Source organism: Lissotriton vulgaris, chromosome 1_1 (genome assembly GCF_964263255.1).
Source record: "Lissotriton vulgaris chromosome 1_1, aLisVul1.2, whole genome shotgun sequence".
Taxonomy (NCBI): domain Eukaryota; kingdom Metazoa; phylum Chordata; class Amphibia; order Caudata; family Salamandridae; genus Lissotriton; species Lissotriton vulgaris.
The window spans coordinates 250,467,091-250,484,581 of record NC_141685.1 but is presented as its reverse complement, the minus strand read 5'-3'; the positions used below and the strand labels follow the sequence as shown (position 1 = coordinate 250,484,581).

Sequence of the window (17,491 nt, the reverse complement as noted above, 5' to 3'; positions counted from 1 at the left end):
CCTGACACTGCCATACGCTAAAGGGGGTTTCAAGGTGCCAGACATTTACCTATACTATCAGTGTGCGCAGGCACAATTCGCACATTATTGGTTTCATGAGATCCCATTTCTAACGCATGTTGCTGTAGAGCAGGGAGATGCTGATCCCATCCCACTGACCAGTATATTACCACACAAACGTCCCAGATTACACGATCATGACATTAACCCAGTGAACGCCACGATAGACGCATGGAGAACACTGAGTAGGATGGCACGTTGTACACCACTCTATGCACCACAACTCCCCTTGGCTCATCATCCGGCACTATCTGTCACACAGGAGCAGGTGGGGATGGACCTCCTTAAACGAGCGGGCATAGATACCCTAGGGGATTTATATAGAGACGGGCACTTTATAACATTAGACCAATTGACATACATCAAGAACCCAACGCTGTTGTTTAGCTTCAATTATTACCGATTGCAGAGGGCGGTGAAAGAGCATTTTGAAACATTCCCGGAAGAACCGCAAGCACTTGCACCACTGACACTCGTGCTCACCACCCCCTCAGCATCTCATTTGGTGTCTCGACTGTACCGCAGCGCGCAATCTAGCAATGGGGGTAACACCACAAAAGCTAGAGAGAAGTGGAATGCAGCACTGGGGGATGTACTCACGGAGGAGGAATGGGAGACCTCCTGCATGCTCACTGGGATGCTAACACCAAACGGGAATCTAAGACTGATTCACTATAAATATTTGCACCACATGTATCACACGCCTGAAAGGCTGCATAGATATGGTCTGAGGGACAACTCCAACTGTACCAGGTGCGGGCAGGAACACGCAGATTTCATACACTTGGCGTGGTGCTGCGATGCGGTGGCACAGTACTGGGACCAGGTGATACAGGCACTCAACACTATGCTGGGGGCCACATTGCCCTGTACTGCTAAAGTCTGTCTCCTGGGATTGGTGCCGCACTTGAGGGCGAGACGACGTAAACTGTGTGTGATTGCACTATTGATGGCGAAGAGGAGAATATCCTTACTTTGGAACAGTAAGCGGAAACCAAAGGTGAAAAACTGGCTAGAGGATTTGACCTATTGTAGAGATACTATAGTCACGTACGAGGAGGAGTTACCCATGGGGTCCCGCCCCAGAGACTTTTGGGAACCTTTCAGACAATACCTGGTGTCAGTGGCTTCTGGGGACGAAACATGCTGAACGCTCGATCACTACAGATCGCTTGCTACTCTGTGCATAACATGGCGGGGCAATGAGGGGGGGGGAATGTTGTGACACAGTGCTTTGAGTTTTAAAGGGAGTTATTGTTTTGTTGTTATGTCATCCTCCTAAGGTTTCGGGGGTTTTGACTGAAAATACTGAAAATGTGAGACTGATCAGGCATTTACACCATTTTGCCGGACCTATGGTTGTCGGCTGATGGGCTGTGTAAGGATGAATTTCTGATTTACTTTTAAGTAACGTGAACAGCCGGCCTTCGCAGGATGTAGGCGATATCGAATGTACTATTTCTATGACAATGTGAAATAAATGTCTTACCCAAAAAAAAAAAATACTGACGTATCTGTAAGTCCTTGCGACATGATGCGTCATACATTAAATATGATGCATCATTGGTGTCGCAAGGAGTGCGCAGTGAAAAGTGACGCATCGCTGTTTTCACGCAGCAATGCGTCACTTTTCATAAATGAGGCCCATGGGACTTGCCCATGTGAAAGTACACATTGCTGGAGTTGCGTCACTTTTGTGACACACTCCAGCAATGCGTCATTACTGCACCTACAGATACGTCAGAAATACTGACGTATCTGTAACTCCTTGCGACGTGATGTGTCATATTATAAATATGACGCATCAATCATGACGCAAGGAGTGCGCACTGAGAAGTGACGCATCGCTGCTTTCACTCAGCGACGCGTCATTTCTTATAAATGAGGCCTCATGCGCCAGCCTCATGCGCCAGACGCCTCTATAGCAGCAGGTTCAAGGATTCAAATCAGATTATCTCAGATTTTGCCAGTTCTGACAATTTACCGAAGTATTAATGAAACGCGGCCCTGCTGTATTGTGCACAGAAAACCTTACAAAGCAACACCCTGCAGAGGCGAGTTTAAAGTGCACTGCAGACAAGGGAGGTAAACTGGAAGTAAATGTGATGCGTGGCGAAGACCACCCGTTCTGCCTCTCGTGGGCACAACGGAGTCACTTCGATGAATGCCAAACTCCTATGACGTAACTGGGGCATGGGGCTGGTGTCTACACAAACCATGCACGAGCACACGACATGCACGAGCACACGCCATGCACGAGCACACGACATGCACAAGCACACGACATGCACACGACATGCACGAGCACACGACATGCGCACGAGCACACGGCATGCACGAGCTGTGTCAGTCGGTTCAATGGCAACAGTTTGAGCAACTGGGAATCACAGAGCATACCTCTGTCTAGACTCTAGAGGCTCATTCTAGGAAAGAAAATGTGATGTGAGATAGAACATGGCTGGAGAATGCACAATCACTCCAGCTGCCCGTCGGTCCTGCAGATGGGGAATTAGCTCAGATGGTAGAGCGCTCGCTTAGCATGCGAGAGGTAGCGGGATCGATGCCCGCATTCTCCAGCTTTTTATACCTTTTACTCATTTAATGGTTTTTCAGAGAGTGTTAAGTGATTATTTAGTTGCGATTATTAAAATAAGAAACTTCTCGTGCAATTTTATAAGTTAAATTTCCTAAACCAACCGTCGTGTTTGGAAAATGGTTCATTTGTTCATGTTGAGCGTACTGTGTAAAGAGGAGAAAAGTTTATGGGGACCGGTATGGGCTTCTCATGGAGTCAAACCCGGAGGTTGCGGGGCCTGTGCTGTCACCAACTGAGTTATCTTCCAAATAATCAGAAGGTGCCGCAGCGAGGAAACTGGACACTGCCTGAGGATAGAGCTGGACCACTGTGGGCCCTGCAAGCTGATGGATTGCATGAACCCACAGTAAGGGCAGTTCCTGCGGACCCCTGGCCCCCAGGGACTGCAGCTGCTCCCCACCTCTGTTAAATCATGGGGGGACAAGACGTCTCCTTCCCAACCCCCGAGACACCTGCTCCCCTGGTGTGTGTATGGAGGTGAGTGGAGACACCTGCTCCTCTGTTGTGTGTATGGAGGTGAGTGGAGACACCTGCTCCCCTGTTGTGTGTATGGAGGTGAGTGGAAACATCTGCTCCTCTGTTGTGTGTATGGAGGTGAGTGGAGACACCTGCTCCCCTGTTGTGTGTATGGAGGTGAGTGGAGACACGTGCTCCTCTGTTGTGTGTATGAAGGTGAGTGGAGACACCTGCTCCCCTGTTGCGTGCATGGAGGTGAGTGGAATCACCTGCTCACCTGTTGTGTGCATGGAGGTGAGTGGAGTCACGCGCTCCCCTGTTGTGTGTATGGGTGTGAGTGGAGACACGTGCACCCCTGTTGTGTGTATGGAGGTGAGTGGAGACACCTGCTCCTCTGTTGTGTGTATGGAGGTGAGTGGAGACACCTGCTCCCCTGTTTTGTGTATGGAGGTGAATGGAGACACGTGCTCCTCTGTTGTGTGTATGAAGGTGAGTGGAGACACCTGCTCCCCTGTTGCGTGCATGGAGGTGAGTGGAGTCACCTGCTCCTCTGTTGTGTGTATGGAGGTGAGTGGAGACACCTGCTCCCCTGTTGTGTGTATGGGTGTGAGTGGAGACATGTGCACCCCTGTTGTGTGTATGGAGGTGAGTGGAGACACCTGCTCCTCTGTTGTGTGTATGGAGGTGAGTGGAGACACCTGCTCCCCTGTTGTGTGTATGGAGGTGAGTGGAAACATCTGCTCCTCTGTTGTGTGTATGGAGGTGAGTGGAGACACCTGCTCCCCTGTTGTGTGTATGGAGGTGAGTGGAGACACCTGCTCCTCTGTTGTGTGTATGAAGGTGAGTGGAGACACCTGCTCCCCTGTTGCGTGCATGGAGGTGAGTGGAGTCACCTGCTCACCTGTTGTGTGCATGGAGGTGAGTGGAGTCACGCGCTCCCCTGTTGTGTGCATGGAGGTGAGTGGACACACGCGCTCCCCTGTTGTGTGTATGGAGCTGAGTGGCCCGTGTCCTGTCATGGTGAGAGCAGGCGCTGAGTGCCTTTAACAGGTGCATGGGTCTCAAGTCACGGTGCCTCACCACGACTTCAATCTACAGGTACTCTAAGGGCACAAGTCTTAAATAAGCATTGGCATAGCCAATAGGTCTCGCTTTTGGGACCTTATAAGTATTTAGTTATGCAGCTCAATATCCTTGGTATAACAACATCAACTGTTGCACTTATAAGGCCCCAAAGGCAAGACTTATTGGCTATGCCAATGCTTGTTTTTTTGCTGTTAGCATAAACTCGGCCCACTGCCATTAGAGCGCTTTACGCGACGAACAGATTATATTTAACTTTTTTGCCCGACAGGAGCCGAGGGGTCGGGGTAAACCTCAGGGCTTTAGACTGATAGAAGGGAAGAGACGCAAGTGAGAGTTATTAGGACTTCCAGAGCCATTTTGGTTTGGAAGGAATAAAATACTTTTATAATGTTGGAATAGCAAAAAACTGTTCTTCCCATACCGGGAGTCGAACCCGGGCCGCCTGGGTGAAAACCAGGAATCCTAACCGCTAGACCATATGGGAGGCTGACTGCAAGGGATGCAGTCTGTTGAGCATCTGTGCTGTCAGACTTCGGTTTGTACATTTACAGTCACACTGCCACCCATAAGGGTCCGACCATGAATGGGGTAACAGACCCCCGCACTCCTGACAAACCGGAAGGAAGGAGGGGTCACGATTTGTGCCAGAACCTGCTCATGTCTCATCATTTTCAACCCTGGAACTTCTCCAGACCCAGAGCCCAGGACCAGAGGACAGCAGCAGACCCCGCACTGCCTCTTACTGCCCCCGCCCGAGCCAGACAAAGCCACGCCCCTCTCCCCAGGACCCCCCTTCACTCCTGTGTCTCCTCACCAGGCTGAGGGCCCCAAAGACCCCTCTCCAGTTACCGACCAGCTGCTTCTTTGAAACACACTCCCCTGCACCTGTCACAGGCCCCAGGCTGCCTTCTGGGGAGGGGGGGGGGAGGTGGGGCTCCAGTTAACCTAACAGCACCGACCCCAGTCCTGATACTCGATTGGTTCACACAGAGGAGCGAGGACCAGCTCAGGTCACCCTGGCTTCTTCCCAGGTATCTTCAGATGCTCAGGGTGACCGCCAGGGGGCAGCATCGCCACAGCACTCACAGCCCACAGGGCCCTGGAGCAGCAACGGGGCATCAGCAGCCTTGACAGGGGGCGGACCCCGAATAATCCCGCACAGCATTCTGGGAGAGCGGGGAGGAGCCTCTGCGGTGTGTGTTTACAAAAGTAAACATCTGGGGTTAAAAGCAATAAACACACATTTGTAGGCATTCTCGGCTGTGTTGTTCCTTTTTGACATCATGCCAATTTATAAGAACCGAGTGGCGAAACTTTTACATATAGATAGGATACGACTGCAGCCGGGGCAGGCAAATAAAACACTCGGAAGTACAAATGTTTCCATGTTTATTCATGTCAAATGTAAACAAGTTATAAATCAAAATGTACATCTATGTTTACACCGGATGTAAAAAGTGTGCACTAAGTGTGCATTTAAGTATTTAATGCTACAAGGAACATCCGAACCCAAAAAATAAACTCTTAATACACCATAACACTTGTTACCCAGGATGTACAGCAATAATGTATCCAAAAGTAAACACGAAACACCCTAAATAAATAAATAAACATATATAACTCTGATCCAATACTAGGAAACCTACGGTGTTTGAGCGCTACATGTATATAGATATAACTAGATTACATAACCCCTTTATTAACTTTTGGATCCCAAAATAATAAATGTAAATATATCATGAAAATCAGTCAGGACTCAGACGTTTCCCTGTTAGTGAAATATCTGTCGGGTTTGCAGCTTTATAAAGTGTTTAGACACAGAATATTGCTCAGTTGGGTACAGTCCAGAACCACTCTTCATACGATATAGCGCCTTGTCATCCACTCCCAGCCTAGCCTTCGATAGCTCAGTTGGTAGAGCGGAGGACTGTAGTGGATTGACTGTCATCCTTAGGTCGCTGGTTCAAATCCGGCTCGAAGGACTTTTGCAAACTCTTCACTTTTTTTCCCTCTGCTTCACAATGGAAAGCGCCTCTTTCTCGGACCCTCACACGCCGGGGCTTTTCCGGCCTCCCCTCTTCACCTTTGCAGCCCAGCTCTCTCCTCCGGCGGGGGTGAGGGGGGTGGTGTCTCTCGCCCCCCCCCCCCCCCCTCCCTGTGTGCAGCCCCCGCTGCAATGCCCCCTCATCAGACAGAGCCAGGGGCCCCTGGGCTGAAGAGCCAGTCCGGGGCCCCTCTGAAGCAGCCCTGGGAGCTGGTTGTGGTGACTCTGGCATCAGGGGACGCTGCTGAGAGCGTCTGCTAGGAGGTGAGAGGGTTGCTGTGAGGTGTGAGGGGGGAGTGTGTTTGTGTGTGTATGGTGGGAGAGAGTGTGTGTGTTTGTTGAGCCCGTGGCCCCCTGTGTTGGTGTCAAGGAGTTGATAAATAGCACGAACCGGTAGCATATCGGGGAGAGGCGGCTTGAAGACCACATGAGGAGCGGCCCAGCAGTTCGAGATGCATCGGTTCCTCGTTAGTATAGTGGTCAGTATCCCCGCCTGTCACGCGGGAGACCGGGGTTCAATTCCCCGACGGGGAGGTGTTTTTTTTTTAAGTAAGCAAACGTTTTGACGATAGAAAACCTTTTTTAAATGCAATTTATAAAGTTATACTGTTATTACAATTTGCTATTGCTTTTTATGTATGGCCACACCTTTACAAGTTTAAATATTTAGAAGTCTTTTACCTTTTGGACAGCATTTGTGTCTTTTCCTTTTAAGTAATTGAAAAAGTAAAAAGTAATTGAGGCTTATTATTTATATAAACATATATGATATTAAAATCAAAGAACTACATGGAAAATGCATTTTAACGAGTATTCTTCATGCTAAATAAATAGAATGTTGGGGGCGGGCTCTGAATGGGGAACTGTTTTAACGAAGGTGTCACTTTTATCTATTTAAACGTAACACTTTAGAACCTACAGACACATTGTGAAAGTAAAAGTGCCACTGGGCCGGACGTGCACGCCCCCCACCCTCATCAGAGATCTTATATTCCCCGGGTCCGGCATGAGTACCTAACACAGGTCGGTGTTTACTCTCTATATTGGGACATGATAGGACGGCAGGTCCCTGCATTGTAAGTAAAACCCTGTCCAGTAGGGTGACCAACTGGCATGGGTGCAAATTTAGGACGGTGAGTGTAAAAATTCAGGACCAAACTTTGGGACAAAAGTAACGTTTTACAGACACATCAGAGGAGGTCGCGCAATACTATATAAGTAAGCCCATCCAAATCCAACAATATTCTTCCATTTGGTAACCTATTCATCATGTATCCTTCCTTCCATCCATCATTTCATTCATCCATCCACACTTTTACTCATCCATCCACTCTTCCACCCATCCATCCATACACTCATCCATCCACTCATCCACCCATCCATCCACTCATCCATCCACCCATTTACCATCCATCAACCCTTCCACCCATACATCCACTTACCTTTTCTCTCATCCATCCTTCCACTCACTCATCCATCCATCCTTTCTCTCATTATCTATCCATCCATTTACCCTTTCATTCATCCATTCACCCTTTCACTAATCCACCCAGCCATCCACCCATCCCTTCAATTCCTCACTCGCCCACCTTTTCATATTAATTATGAGCTGAGCTCTTGACTGCAGAGCTGGAGATAGAAGAGGCCCATCAAGAATTTCATCCTTGCTGTAGTTCCTAAAGCAAGGGGTAGGGTTCACTATGCCCCTGCGCACAGGCAATCTGAAAAAGTGGAAGTCATGAGTCAAGCATGATCCACAGTTCCAGGAAGTGTGGTGACTCTGGCATGGTGTTGTATTTGCATTTTAGAGTTTTTTGTAGAGTGCAACATTCACCCCAAGGTACATCACAGCCTGTTGATTCAAGGGTTTTAAGCAGGATGAAACAAAATGGGGGAGGTGGGGGTGTCTCTCCAAAGGGGGTGTTTAGTGTTATTAAGGGCATGGCTTAAAACACCTAAGCGAAAAAGCTATGCTTAGCAAAGTGGGATGCTGGACTGGTGATTTGCCTCTGCTGTCATTGTATCCAGAAAATTAACACAACAAGTAATGTTACACCTACAAGCCAAAACTATTGGCTTTGTCAATGGATGTTAGTTGCATAAGAGAAAAAAGCAGAAACCATTGCATCGTTGAATATAATACTGAAAATGCACTTTTCTAAAATGATGAGACTGAAAGAACTCTAGCCCCTTCTTTTAACTTGTTTTCCCACCTTCTTTGAATGAACTGGATTCTCACGTAGCCGCATTGGGGTTTTTGCACATTTCTTCCTTCTGAAAGAATGTCCTGCCCTAGGCCGAGGCAAGAGGAGGCCACCACATGCTGTGAGAGCCCAGACTGGCCCATTCTCATTCTGAATGTGGCAATCAGCCGCAGACAGAATGACCATGGGCGGGTGAGGCTGCTCTTGTGCTCCCAGGAAGAGTGCGAGGCGGCCCCATCAGGGAGCTGAGGCTTCATGCAGGGGAACAGTGCTGTTCCCCAATGCCCAAAATTACGGATAAAAGGCATCCGTATAAGGGATTGTCACAGACTACAGACTTGAGATCCAAATTCCGGACTGCCCATGTAATTTTCGGACAGTTGGTCACCCTACTGTCCAGGGGGAGCTGCTCATGCACGTGGGTGTCTGGGAAACCTGGGGCTGTCCTCCTGCAGGGTCCCTGAGACGAAGCTCTGACCCTCACATTGTACTTTCTATTTTTCTTGGTTTGTTGGTCACTGATATTTTTAGGTCGAGCCTGGGCAGCGCATGCGCTGCTCTGCGATGCATGCTGTTTTGGAATTTGTACTTGGAGTCCCGCCCTCTCTACGCCTATATTTGTCATTGGCTTGTACCATTGTCCTTCAAAAATGCTGGCTCCTGATTCCTTAATAGGCTTGTTAGTCCCTCCTTAATACCGCTTTGTCTTCATTTGTAACCTCCCATAAGGACTGGCCCTTTTACTTCGGTTGTTATATAGTAGGTCTTTTTTAGGTCTCGCGACCTATCAATGCGTGCATGCGCATTGAGCGGAGCGAGAATTCAAGTGCTCAAAATGCTCGTCAAACCAAGGGCTTTTTGGTGCGGTTTTCTTTGAGTTCACGTGAATCACGTGACCAAACAAGCACGTGCATCAGCCTCCCTCCCTCCCTCCTAATTGCATTTTTTCACGGCCGCACAGCTCATCAAAAGGCTTCTCCCAGCGTGTGCTGTGCGGCTTCTCCTCCCCTAATTATTCATGGCTGGCCGGCGTACTTTCACTTTCCCGGCCGCTCTTGTTCTATTTCTCACCCATTTTTTAATTTATTTTAGTTTCTCACGTTGTAAAAGGCGCTTTCACGTGAATGGCGGCCCCGCCCCTTTGTTCAGACGAGCTGTGACTAAGGAAAGGCGCACATTGAAGTGAAAACGCTGCACGGGGCGCTTTTGCAAACAACCATTAGTAATGCGGTAGGTCTCGCATTTTCGAGAGTTTAGTAAATGCTGCAAATGCTTGTCTTTGTCGTGCAGCCCGAATGCAGATATATTTGGGAGCTGAAGTCACTTCTCGAGCTTTAATCACCGAGACAGAGAGCGCCGCCCCAGCCCCTGCAGCCTCTTGAAGCCCTCTGTTACTCGACAATGCTGGTGGCACTTTCACGTTTAGTTAGTCTCTTAGTCTTCCCCCTTCACACTTATCAAATCATGCCTTAACATTCATTTGATAAAAGCAATGCAGCGTGAAAAAGTAACTTTGTTCATTTTTAATGATTAAAGGTGCCTTAGCCACTTCTAAGGATAGCTTGTTTTCCTCCTTGGAAACGCAGCAGAAACGTGAACATTGATTACATAAACAGACCATGTCCATATTCATTTCGTGGAAACGCAGCAGAAACGTGAACATTGATTACATAAACAGACCATGTCCATATTAATTTCGCAGCACCCCTAGGCCCCATCCTCTCTCACCACCACCGACGCCCTCTCCTCCTGCCCTCTGTGCCCGACAGTTTATGATGGCGGTGATTAGAGAACGTGCTGTTACAATTTCTATTTTAACTTCTGTCCTGGGAGCCTCTGACACACGAGTGCTTCACAGAACAGACAAGTGATGAGAAAGTTTACTAAGCTATTTCAGGGAGAAATATTTGTCCTGGTGAAAGCTTGCTTTTTTTCGGCTTTAGAGAGCAGCAGGAACGTGAGGGTTGATTACAGACGTAAATCATATGCACAGACTATTTCAATGAGGTATTTTCAGTATCGTTACCTTATGCTGTGTTTACTCTGGTTTCCTGCCATCATACACAAGAACACCCAGTGTCAAAGGCTTTTTTTAGAAAGAGAAAGTTTTTCAAAATGAAAAAAACGTAGCATTTTTTTACATTGCACATTTAAGCTTTTTTATCTTTGTCAAGTTACACAGCAACTACAGTGCACTTTATTTTTAATCACCTTTTGCAAATTTAAATAATCAGGTTAGAAAGTAGCATGGACTGCAATAATAAAATAATATAAACAAGCAATGAGACAAAGAGTCTAATAGGGGCAGAAAGGCACAACAAGCACTGGCGTTGCCAATAGGTTTCGTATTTGGAAAGTTGGAGCTATTGGTTTTGTAAATGACATTTTATATTTATATATTGTTATTGACAATGCCAATAACGATATATAAATATAAAATGTAATTTACAAAACCAATAGCTCCAACTTTCCAAATGCGAAACCTATTGGCAACTTCAGTGCTTGTTTTATTAGTTGATGGCATTTGTAGAAAGCAGATTGGAGCTCCATAGAGCTAACATCAAAGGACACCAGCGGCTCCCTGAATCCTCTCCCCACTCAGAGCCACAGCCTCGTGCCACCCTTCCAAAGCCGCAGCGACCGTCCGCTCCCCAGCCATCTGCGCAAACCCCCTCCCGCCTCCACAACATCTCTTCCTGCGCTGCATTTACCCTGCAGTGCCACGGGTATCCCCGTGTCAAAGAGGCAGGAAAACTACATCTGGGGCAACATAAACTCCTTATATCTTGCCCCTCACTGCGCAACCACCATGCGCTCCTGCGCCCGATTTCAAACCGCACGTGGGCCTTCTGCATGCCCCCTCGCTGCTCCCATCTGCAAACAATCCCCCCTCTCCCCCAGCGCCATGCACTGCCAAAAGGCACTAACCCTCCCACCTGCCACACCATCCCTCCTAAGGCTTACGGCTCACCTAGCCCACCCCAACCCCCCGCCCCCTCACCTCACTCAATGCAGCATCACCTCTCTTCTCCGTAACATTCCCAGGAGAGAGGAGTGTGGCGCAATAGCCAGAGAAGCCAACTAGGAAACTAGGTTATAGTCGCAGCATTAGCTCAGCATCCATGATTCTGGGCAAATTACATTATACCTTGCCTAAACAATTAACGTGAACTTAGCTGCACATTCTGAGGCATTGTCACGAAGCTATTCAACACTTTAACATACATTGATACAAAAGGAATCAAATTGTGAGCGCAAGAGTCTTGTGACAAAAACTATGCACAATCAGCAGATCCTTCTCTAACCATTATTTTAGGAACAATCGGATTTTGTCTTACATGGAAGCATAGGAACGCCATTTTATGTTACAAACATTGTCCTTTCCACGTACTAAAAGAAACAGATTGTGAAAAAAGCACAATGCATCACGGACAGGTGAAACTCAGGGGGGCATACGGAGTGCCTCATTTATCCACAACATACCAGTTATGTCCTTGGTTTCGGGTTTAAATTGTGTTCAAATAACAGAGCGCCTGACAATCTTTTGTTTACGTACAAGCACGGACAAAGCAACAGGTCTGGCATAGGCAAGCTGGTGGTATACACACAAGTATTGCGTCACCAGCCGTGGTACTGGGGAAGACTTTTAGGTGAATAGGCCCCATGTTTTGCTGGGAAAAAGCAAAATGAGAAGGACAGATGAACAGACCAATGAATGAATGAAAAGGCCTGAATCCACCTAAGGCCTACGGCTCACCTAGCCTGCCCCAACCCCCCGCCCCCTCACCTCACTCAATGCAGCATCCCCTCTCTTCTCCGTAACATTCCCAGGAGAGAGGAGTGTGGCGCTATAGCCAGAGAAGCCAACTAGGAAACTAGGTTATAGTCACAGCATTAGCTCAGCATCTGTGATTCTGGGCAAATTACATTATGCCTTGTGTAGGAAGGTAGATCCTGACTATGGTTGCCCCCAACTTTTTGCCTTGTGTTTTAGCTGGTTTTTGACATAGTTGGCCTGGGACCCTGCCAATCAGGACCCCAGGCCTACTGCTCTCTCTGTAAAATGGATTCCATGTACCTTAGGTACATATCTAATTGGATACTGAGTCACCTTATCAGACCCTGTAACTCAGGGCATAGGTGTACCCAGGGCCTACCAGGGGCTGCAGCATGTATTATGCCACCCCTGACTGGCCATCTAAATCTGACACAACTGGCTGCACGACAGCTGGGGCAAGGTGGTGTAATCACCCTTTGCTTTAGATATAGTATACCTATATCTAACCCTAAAATGGACACATGTATTCCTATCAGTCACTCCTATGGCAGGCCTTAACAATCCTGAAGGCAGAGTGCTTGGAATTATGTGAGATGGTGCTCTGGCATGAGCTGAGCCCGTCTGCAGCTTGCGGAACCAAGTCCTAATAGCTGTTCTATGATAACGCGTACCATATACTCTTAAGTGCATTATAATCATCGCGGTTATTTGCCAACTCTGGTATCGCTTTATCAAAACATGTCGAGTAAGGTGTCATACGAATTGGAATACTAACCCCTCGCCAATTCTGGCGACGGGGTTAGCATTCCACCCTTCTAGAGGGACACGACATGTATGTAACTGTGAACCCCGGTTAAAGTTAACTCGAGCCTCAGCATCACAAAATGGATGCTGCCACCACAAACACAAGTCTGACCCCTGCAGCTGGGAGTCCTTCCAGCGAGGGGAGCTTGGACAAAGGGTTTCCTGTCAGGGGCGGTGCTAGCACCATCCCAGACAGGGTTTTGTGTATCCAAGGTAGGCAGGGCTGAATAGGAAGGTGACTGCAAGTGGCCCCCCGGTGCTCACTATGCATCTGCCGGCTTGAACCAGTTCCAGGGGCACACCAGCCCCTGAGCTGCAGAAAGTCCGGCATAAGAGAGGGGTGTAACCACCCCCCTTCCTGGTCCCACCCATGGGCAGGACCTAGTCCCGTACCAGCCCCTTTCTTTAGAATAAAGGTAGGAGCGGGGACCCTTTCAAATTAGATCATCTTTGAATCCTGAAACTAATTTCTACGAAAGGAACTCAAGACTTCTTCCTAAGATTTCTCCCTTGTGACTAAGGAGTAGTCACCCTGCAGCAGCAGGCACCAACTAAGTATCTTGCGGTTTGCTAAGACGTCCTTCCTACGGAACCAGAACGACCACCACGACGAGACCCGGACTCCCTGCCCTCTCTGACCTCTACCTGCCTCTACAGCACAGCTGAGAACCGTGGGTGCGACGAGACCAGTGGACCCGGCGACCATCAGAGCCAGCACGACACTGACCCGGCATGACCGCCGAGGGACCCTCGAGTGGGTGCATTAGGGTAAGAGAAGCCCCAACCCCAAGCAGCACGAGCACCGAAGACCAGCCCCCCAGTATCCACCAGATCTGCGTGGGGCCCTTTTGCTTCTGTGTCACTTGTCACATTGTCCGGTCACTTGCCCGTTGGCTAGTGACCCTCTTGACGACGTCCTACGTTTGTTTCGCCGCTGGTCTAGCTCCTCTAGACTGGAGCTAGTCTCCTCCTGAAGGGGACCTTCCTCGGACCCTCCTGGTCCACCCAAGACGCCATTTTGTGTCACCACGTGGGATTGCCGTAGCCAAGGCTTGTTGCCTCCTTCACCGGATCCAGCATCGCCAGCAGCAGATATCCGATGTGGGACAGCTCGCAGACCTCCAGCCTGGTCGACATCAGCGCCCCTGGTCCGTGCAGCAGCAGAATCCAGTGTCACCTTGAAGGACTGGGCTATTCTAAGGCCCAGCGGTGCCAGGGGACAACACCTGAAACCTTCGTGGGTTACCTGTTCCGGCGTACAAATTACAGAGACACAGGACACTTCCTTCGGCATCAAAGATCAGCGTTTAGAGGGAGGAGCCAAGATGGCGGACGGGAAGGACGTCTGAGCTCCCGGCTCCGTAAGCCGTCCACCTTTGGCGGAATATCCTGACTCTACTCCTGGCTCACACCGTGTTTAAACGCTGGAACTACCACGCAGAAGTCGACCGCTTTCCTTTAAGACCTCCGGGGTCCGAATTGGTGCAGGAATCACTGACTTCGCCGTTCTTTGGAGCTGCCCGGGTAGCTGTGTTGATTGCTACCGCTGGACGCCATGGGACCGGGCTGGTGAGCCGAGTGGGGGAGGTGCCGATGCCTACGGGAGTGCTGCGATCTCGACACAGTGCTTTTCATCTCTCTCCCGCTGCAGAGTGCCTCACCTTGGCCGAGGTGGGTCTTTGAGACTGGATTCCCTGCGAGGCGCTTCCCCCCGCTCTGCAGCATATCGTCTTGGCATCCCCCGTTTTGGGGCGAATCTCGGCTGCAGTACAATCGCATTGGCGGGCAGGTGATTTTTGTACTCTGCAACCCCTTGCTGTGGGCTGCATTATCGCCGGAGCATTAACGCCTGCCTCCCTGGAAAGTAAGATCGTCCCCCCCCCCTCATCCTTGCGGACTTCCCGAGTGGCGGCAATGGCGCTCGCCCTTCATGACAAGGCGCCGGCTGCATCATCATCGCTGCCGCGCGCTGCCCTGCCTGTTACTGGGCTGGAAGCGGTCCCCAGGGCATCGCCGCTCGCCGCGGACCTGCTGCTGATTCAGGACACCCTGACCTACGGGGATATCCTGCTCGCCCTTGCGGACTTGGCGACAACATGGCGGCGTAACGTACAGGAGCTTATGGAGAAGGTTGAGGGTGCTTCCTCTTGTGTAATGCGACCAGGACTAACTGAGTCCCTGCCACCTCAGGCACTGTTTGGAGCTGATACAAGGTTGCAAGATGTGAGGGCGGAAATGTGCCGTGTCCCTGACGACAATGTTGCTGATCCTCTCCTTGGTGAGGCTTTGGTTACAATGTTACCCCCCACATTGGAAACTGTGATTCTTTCCCCACAATGGCTCTGTTCACCGGCCTCCCAGAGCCTGATTCCCCATGAGGTCTTTGCCTCTGGAGCAGCTTTTCTAAGGTGGTGGAGATTGTGCGCTGTGGAGGGGGTGCTCAACGAAATGGATGCTGGACCGGGTGGTGACCGGGGACGCTCCTCTCCGCCTCCTGTGCTTCTTCCTCGTTGGGAGCGGCCATCTTGCTCCTTTGTTCTACCTGGGGACTACTCGCAGCGATGGCCGGCCCAGACTGGAATTCGCCGTTCAGGCCAGGGCTGATGTTCTTTCTCGTGCCTTTGCTCGGATGGATGGCGGAGACTCGGACTGACCTATGTCTTGATCGGCTGACTGCACATACTGTACTCCCTTTTTCCCGCTTTGACTCGGAATCGCTATGTCCTGCTCTCTATTCTGGTTGGGGGGGTTGTAATTAATGTGTCGACCTGCGACTCTAGATACGGATGTTTAGACTCTCTATTGGCTGACTGTTGTTGAATTTATTGTAACGCGGTGTGGGAGCTGTATGGGGCTGTGGGAGTTCGGGAGTCCGGATTCTGTAAGGAAAGTGTGGCCCTCCCCCGGGGTTAGGTTTCCTGGGAGGATTAGATTAGACCTGTCTTTTCTGGCTCCCTTTATTAATGGTGACGTTATATCTTCTTTTTCTTTCTTTACTGTCTCTACTACATTTCGGGTTTATGGGGCGACAGGCGCGCTGCTGGGGGGGGGTAGGCCGTAGCCTTTGCATGCGTGTAGGGTGGGGGTTGTGGGATGGGTATTTTGTTTCTTTTTCGTTCCTATGGTGCCTTGGTTTTTTCTTCTGCTTTATTTCTTCTTCTTTATGTCTTGGGTGAGTGTTGACGTTCTTGCCGGGCGGGTGGCGGCGAATACTGATAGGGCCTTGGGTCTAATATCCTGGTAACGTGCATCCTGGCCGCCATTCTGCCTGGTGGGTTTTGTTCCCTGGGTTGCTGGGGTGTGTATACCTGCGTTGATATTTCTATCGTACGTCTTCACGGACCCTGTTCTTCTTTTTGCCTATGTTCCTTTTTATTGAAATTAAATAGTTGGACATTATTGCTTGCCATGAAACTTTGAAAATTAACCTTCATAACTCCTGAGACGCGCCAGCAAGGATTCCATAGTGTAACTGCTGAATGCTTACTGATCACACTGCTGTAATGTCGCGTCACCGTATTGCCTGTGTAAGTGCTCAATCGTACTTGTGGCCGGCCTGATGGTTGTAGGCCACTATTTGTAATTTCTCGATGCACTAATAAAGGTTTTCAAAAAATTAAAAAAAAAAAAAAAAAAGATCAGCGTTTATTTACTGCAGGGATACAGAAATCGCAAGAAGTACACAGCGTGTAGGTTCTGAGAGACTGCTTCGAATTGCAAAAGTGGATCGCTCCTTTTATACACATTTTCGTCATAGCACAACATGATGAACAAAAGGTTACAACTCAGTTCCCACAGTAAACTTTAAAAGGGTTGCTTTTATGTGTTCAGGAGCCCGGAACATAATTACAGTAGCATCGCCGGTTCCCAACTGTAAAAGTACGTTATCTCACCATTAGGTACATTCCATTCTGGCTGTAAACGAGTTAAGAAAAGAGACAGAAACAGGTGCAAGGAAGACCAAGATAGTCAACAGATTGGAAAAGAGTGTAGGGGGGCAATATCGGAAGCATGATTGCAGGATCAAAGGATTCGTGCCTAATGCATCCATGACTGAAACAATAGACCGGCACGGCTAGATGAGCCTTGAGCGGAGCCATCTGCCTTTGCTGTGTCATTTCCCCTCATCATAAAGACACCCTCAAAGGAACACGTGTCTTTCGCAAGAGCTTGGGAATCCCAGGGTCACGAAGCGGACAGTGTCCGTTCGCTGACTACTTGAGGGCAAGAAACAAAATGGATGCCGTATCTAAAATGGAATCCGTGGGTTCAGATGGAGAAACCCACGAATAAGCCGAACGGTGCAAAGTAGTGTAGCGAAAACGCGTACACCCACTAAACTCGTCATTTGCGGTCCATAGATACCAAACTCGTCCATATCCGAACAAGTCAAAAACGTCATTACGATTCTCACAGAACCTCAGACGCTCCTTTTGCCCTCATGTAGGCAAGCACTAGTCGAA

The 17,491-nt window shown here is 49.2% G+C and overlaps 4 non-coding genes across 4 annotated transcripts; 3 read left to right on the top strand and 1 right to left on the bottom strand.

Annotated features, from left to right (window-relative positions):
- The first annotated feature begins 2,563 nt into the window (after positions 1-2,563).
- TRNAA-AGC (transfer RNA alanine (anticodon AGC)) lies at positions 2,564-2,636 on the top strand. Its single transcript has one exon. It is a non-coding gene; the product is annotated as a tRNA-Ala (tRNA).
- Positions 2,637-4,610: 1,974 nt separating this feature from the next.
- Positions 4,611-4,682, bottom strand: TRNAE-UUC (transfer RNA glutamic acid (anticodon UUC)). Its single transcript has one exon. It is a non-coding gene; the product is annotated as a tRNA-Glu (tRNA).
- A 1,412-nt stretch (positions 4,683-6,094) lies between these two features.
- Positions 6,095-6,180, top strand: TRNAY-GUA (transfer RNA tyrosine (anticodon GUA)). Its single transcript is given in 2 exon segments — positions 6,095-6,131; positions 6,145-6,180. It is a non-coding gene; the product is annotated as a tRNA-Tyr (tRNA).
- Positions 6,181-6,704: 524 nt separating this feature from the next.
- On the top strand, positions 6,705-6,776 carry TRNAD-GUC (transfer RNA aspartic acid (anticodon GUC)). Its single transcript has one exon. It is a non-coding gene; the product is annotated as a tRNA-Asp (tRNA).
- Positions 6,777-17,491: the final 10,715 nt, after the last annotated feature.